Genomic DNA, 6,283 nt, shown 5'->3' on the forward strand with positions numbered 1-6,283 from the left:
TGGCCTGTTGAAAGTACTATAAGAAATCCCACCATATGATGTAAATATAAAATCGTACTTTGGGATTATTTATGCTTGTATAATAGCTTGTTTAAACAGGAAGTTTTGTTGTTTCTGGTAGTGCTATATCTGTCTTATGGTCTGTTACTTGACAATAACAAACTTATTCTGTTTCTTGGAAATTATTGTACATAAGGTTCTATGTCATAAAAATAGGAAAATTAATTTAGTTTAAAAAATGGGACCTTTTAGAGGTTTTTTATGTTTGTGAAGAGAAATTGAGCTATAAATGTGAGTTTAGATGTATTTAGATGAGCAGATAAATTCAGTCTGAAATTTCTTGATACCTGTAGGAGCCAAAATGAAATTCATTATGTTGGCATGGCTTAATCCCAGCCAGCAGCCCAGCCCCACACAGCCCCTCATTCATTCCCCCAGCAGCAGGATCAGGGAGAGAATTGGAAGAATAAAAGCTGGAAAACTCATGGGTTTAGATAAAGACAGTTCAATGGGGAAAGCAAAGACTGCACACAAGCAAAGCAAAGCAAAACAGGGAATTAATTCACTTTTTCCCATGGGCAGGTTCTCAGCATCCCCAGGAGAGCAGGGATCCCCATCACACCTAACAGTGATTTGAGAGCACAAACCCCATCACTCCAAATGTCCCCTCTTCCTGCTTCTTCCCTACCCTTTATATCCTGAGCAGGATGTCACTGGGATGTCCCTTTGGTCAGCTGGGGTCACCTGTCCTGGCTGTGTCCCCTGCACCCCCAGCCTCCTCTCCAGGAGCAGGAAAAGCAGGAAGGCCTTGGCTCTGTGTGAGCCCTTCTCAGCAATAACAAAATCACCTCTGTATTATCAGACCCAAAACACAGCCCCACATCAGCCACTGGAAAGAAAACTAAGTCTACCCCAGCTGAAACCAGCACAAGTGTGCATGGCTTAAAAGAACATTGTGACACATAAAACATTCTATTGGTTTAATTTTTCATCTATATGTCCAAGTCTAAAATACATGGGTAAGCAAGAACTGGACCTCCGGCTTGGAAATTTTTTTTTATTGCAGAACAGGGTGACTCAGGAATTTGGAGTGGATGGAGTTCAAACCATTTATCCAAATCTGGATCAAGCTGGTCATGATTGCAGGGCAGTGGTGGCTGCTGTGTGTGTTTGAGGGGCTGGGGGCACACAGGCCTATGTGACAGGCCTGGGCAGGGAGATGGGAAAACCAAACCACATACACTTAATGTAAAGTAACCTCACACAACCCGCTCCTGGCAACCTCAGCCCAAAGGCCAAACATAGAACGGGCACTGAGACAGAGCTAAACTTTCCAGCCTGTGTAGTAGTGGCTTCAAACACACTTTTCAGCAGGGCGGGTAGTGAGAATGCAGCTTTATTGCCGCCGGCCCTGCTGTACCGAACCTGTGGAAAAACTGAAGAGTGGAGCTTCCAGCAGCGCCAGCCTGGTACTCCTTAGAAACCCTTTCCCATTCCACCATTGTGCTTGGGTTCTGCTGGAAAATGTGAGTCAGCCCTTTGGGCTTGCACCTCCACCATGGCTGACACCATGGGTTCTTAGCTGAGCACAGCTTTGCAATCCATTTCCCAGAGTTAGAGCTAGATGCTGCTCAGGATGAGGTGGCACTGTTCAGAGGAGGGATTAAATCAACACTGTTTTATTCAGCATCTTTTTAGTTATCTGCTCAATGCCCAGATAAAGGGGGTTGCCATGGACTGTGGGCTGGAGAGAGGCCAGGCTGGAACGGGCCCAGCACAGCAACAAGAGCTGGTCACAGACCCCAGGCCTGGCCAGGAGCAAGGACAGGGTCAGGTACAGAGACACTGCTGCATTAAGAGTACAGAAATTTGGCAGAAATAAACCCCCTTGCTTTCCACCTCAGATATCAAAGGGCTGGGTGCATCTGGGCTGAATTTCTGATGATAACCCACTTGGCTATGGGTCACATGCAGTAAGGTCCCAGAAGCACCAACAGTGTGTGTTACACCCTAATTTAGTCTCATCCATGATCACAGTGTCACCAACACTGTGTTTTACCAACCCAACCCTGTAAGTCTGGTTGAATTCAGTAACTCTTACCAGCAGATTTACCAAGAATGCAACAGGTTTTGATTTATTTACATTTTTTTTACATTTCTTGAAGCTAAACTTTCCAATTAAACTTTTCCATTTCTTGAATCTAAAGGTTGGGTTTAGATTCTGTCAGATTGCCACTGATAACTGGACTACCTCTACAAAATCCTTGTGTAGCACTGTGTACAAGTGTTCCTAGGTACTCCAACAGGGTTGGATGCACAAATCCTAACGAAGAGTGGTTTCTGATTTGTGGAGGAGAGACGACCAAGCCTCTCAAGTTGTCTGCAAGATGGTCAAATTATCATTCTCTAATACTGAGGATTTCAAATGCCAATTTGTGCTTTGGAGGGAAGTAGAAGTGAGACTGGAGTCAAATACTCTGCTGTTGTTGTCATGGTGGTGGCAGCCATTTTATATAAGGTGAGGGATGTCAGAGTTACAAAGGGAGCGATTACAGAGGATGTGGGACTTGTGCAGTGATGTAACAGAAACATGAGGCTTTAAAATGCCTCCCACTTCTACCTGGCTGAGGCAGCAATTAGAGTCATCCAGACTCCCCTTGCGAACCTCTCACCCTCAGATATCACCATGCCCATGCATGTCATGGCATAGCCCCACAGAAATCCCTTCACCACATCCCACGTTGTATCTCATGGCTTTAGGTCTCATTCCTACACATGGTCACAAACATCACCCAGATTCACAGGGAAAGGCTGCTTCCAAATTGACTCTCAGCTCAGGAACCCAAAACCTGGAGGTAGTCAGGCTCCTGTCAGAGCTGTGGGACTCTTAGTGAAACAAACAACTTGGAGCACTCAAACAAGTTTTCTTCTGGCCTTTTGTGTTTCATGGATGCAAATTATTACAAGCAGTGAGATCATCTTAAAAGGACTTTAACTTTTTCAGATGTTCCCAGAAGGGACCTCTGCTCCACAAACAACACTGCTATACATGTCAGTTGAGGATGCACAATGCACAAAAGCAGTTGTAATTCCTCATATTGGTTTGGTCCTGGCCAGCATAACCCATAGCACTTTGTGGTAAACAGCAATCTATGATTTACACCTTCGGTAACACAATTCTTGGGACATTTTAATGACGCAAATTCCCTTGGCCCAGAAGTTCTAGGATATATAATGCTCTGGTCAAAATCAGAATCCAAATGGGAAGAGCTTTGTTATGCAGTTCAGAACTCAGTGATCCAGATGGAGATAGTTAGGAAACAGCATTACTGAGAGTTTGGTCTGCATAATATATGCAGCTCAATGGCAACTTTTCAGGCAGACTGGCATAGATTTCCTCTTTTTGGTTTTTTTCCCCCCTGTAATTTAAGGGTCTCTGGCCCAACACAGAGGACACAGATTGGTCAATTATGCCTCCAGCAAAATTTCTGGTTTTCTATTGACCATGACTTGTAACTTCAAAATGGATTTTTTTTTCTTTTTAACAGAAGTGTCTCCAAGGTTGCCAAAGACCACTCCAAATTAAGGCTGAAAGCCAGGTGACCTTATCTTCAGACACCAGCACCATGCTCTTTCTTCTTGGCCTCCTTGAACTCCCCATCTGAAGCTTTCCTTTCCTTCCATAGATTTCAGACAGAAGATTCTCATTTCCTGAATGAACCTTTGAGAATAAGAAACTATTTCATTTAAATGTGCTACAGTGTTAGTTATGTCTAACATACAGAGCTGCTTATTTTTTCTATCATTTTGCATTGGTTTTCATAAAAAAAATACAAAGGAGACGTTACATGACAAACAAGAAGTAATGAAAGAGTTACACAATATGGTAATGATAGTTAAGCCTCAAAGTACACAAAGTTTAATTTGGCTTGGATTAGCACCCCAAAGCTCTGGTCCCTATTAAAATCTGAATTTTAGACAAGAAATTGGACCATGTATCTTTCAATAACAGAGTGTCTGGTTAGAATTACAGGCTATCCTGGTTCTTGTCACACTGAAAATGTCACAGGATTAGTTTTCCACATGGAGGATTTCTCCCTCCAGCCCCCGTGTGATCTATGTAGGATAACAGGATGCTGACTGAGGTTACATAGCAGTGGCTGTGTGTGCAGGAGTCAGGCAAGTGTACAGCCCGTGAGCAAATGGGAATGGACAACGGAAAAGTAAATAAAATGCCATAAATTTGTATCATCACACACCCTGTGAGCAGAGTTCATCTCATCATTTCAGAGCAAATGTGAAGTAGTTGTCCAGGAGAGGGAAAACTGATGAAATCTCAAGTTTAGGGTTCCATAAAAATGTCTTGAGAGACAGTGTAAGATTTAAACATCATATGTGTCACACACACCACTGTGTAATCAGAACAGCTTTTTGAGACCAAACATAGCAAGTTTGAGACCAAACAAGCACCTACTCCTCATGAGGCACCCCAGAGAACACCAAACTTCTCAGATTTAGAATCACAGAATATCCTGAAGTGGAAGGAATCCATAAGGAGTCCAATTCCTGCCTCTGCACGGGACAGCACCAAAAGTACATTCTCTTTGCCCTCTGATGAAAATACCTTTCTCTGAGCACCCCAGACCTCATGACCATGCCATTTCATGCCTCTTTCCACATTTTCCTATGCTCCTATCCCATCTGGGGTAAACATGGGAAAGAAGGGTATCTTTCTCCTTTCACTCATCCCTGGAAAGGATTCATAGGGAGGATGTGGTGTTGGTAATGAAGACTGACAGATTTATTGCTTGACTGAACAAATGTTGGGGGCTGGAAGAGGACTTGCCTCCTTTTCCTGCACCTTTGTCCTGCCCATTCCCTACTGTCCCAGTGGCTACTGGAGAGTAAAAGAGGCAGGTGATTCCTCTCAAAAACTCCCAATGTCTCTCCCTTGCCACTGTCCTGGCTGCTGAAACAGGAAATGCCAAAGTAATCTCCAGGTCTGAGGCTGGAAGAGGAAAAGTGATTTTTATCAGTGGCCCAGGGCAGTAGGCCATGCCCCTCTCTGAGCTGTAACCCCACTTCACCACAGCAAATATCCTCCTCACCATCAGGGAAAATATGGGAAAGAGCCCCTCTGCATTGCCAGACATCTGCATCACCTGGGACAGCTCACCCTTATTTCAAGTGAGACCAATAATCCTGAGCTTCATGTCTTTTTGGGCCACAGCCACCTACTTCAACAGCTGGAGCTGGAATTTCCCTGGCAGGATAAACTCAAGTGCCAGAAGTCCCTGGCAGGACACTGAGAGGATGAGCCAAGGCAAGTGGAAGCATGGGCATGGCTGAGCCATCCAAAAAGCTGGCATGAGCCTGTTGTGGTGCATGAGGGATTGGGATGAACTCCTTCCTGCCAGGGAAGGATCCTTGAGTTAACCAGTGGCCCTCTTTGACTTCTTTTCCAATTAAAGGTTTCCTTCATGTGCCTGAGTGCAATTTACAATCTCAAATCGTATTTTTAACACAACAGAATTTATGCTGCAGCAGACATGAATTGATCTTAGCCATAATCCACTTCTTCCATTAAAATTCTAAAATTATTGTGAGGCTTCTAGAGTTTTCAATACTTTTTAGTGTTTTTTTTCCTCACACACAGTTTTTCTCAAGATTTGATCCCTGAGGATCTTTGCTCATCTCAGGTATCACAGTGATAGTTACAAAGAGCTGTCAAATGTTTCCTGCTTTTTTTGCAATAATTTAGACTCAAACCCTACATAATTTTCTAGAATGTCTAGAAACCTGCATATATAACAGGACTTAGGCTCTCAAATTACATGAGACTCTTTATGGAGTTTCCATTTTATTTCTAATAATTGCATCATGTTAATTTGTGTTGCTAAGTGAATTCATTAACAGGGTAAATTTTTCTACTCTCAGCTCATGGAAATGGCATGAGCTTTTAACACAGGACTCTTTAAATCTGAACAAGGTTATAGTTTATGTTATTTGTGTGTTAATTTAGACCAGCACGTATCAAGCTGTACAGCACAAAATTAGTGCAAAAAAATTAGTGCACAAAAAACTGAAATTTCCTTCAATTACTTGTTGCATGCAAAGGCTGAGAAAAGAGGACAAAATTTTCATTAATAAAGAGTGAGAAATGGAAGCTTCTCATATATTAAAGGAAGGAGAAAATGTGGCACATGTATGTAAAATCTAAAGGAAGGAAAAAGAGTAGGCAAAACTCAGATGAAACTCCTGTGGAGCTTTTTTTCTTGGATTT

Source organism: Agelaius phoeniceus, chromosome 2, assembly GCF_051311805.1.
Source record: "Agelaius phoeniceus isolate bAgePho1 chromosome 2, bAgePho1.hap1, whole genome shotgun sequence".
Classification (NCBI taxonomy): Eukaryota; Metazoa; Chordata; class Aves; order Passeriformes; family Icteridae; genus Agelaius; species Agelaius phoeniceus.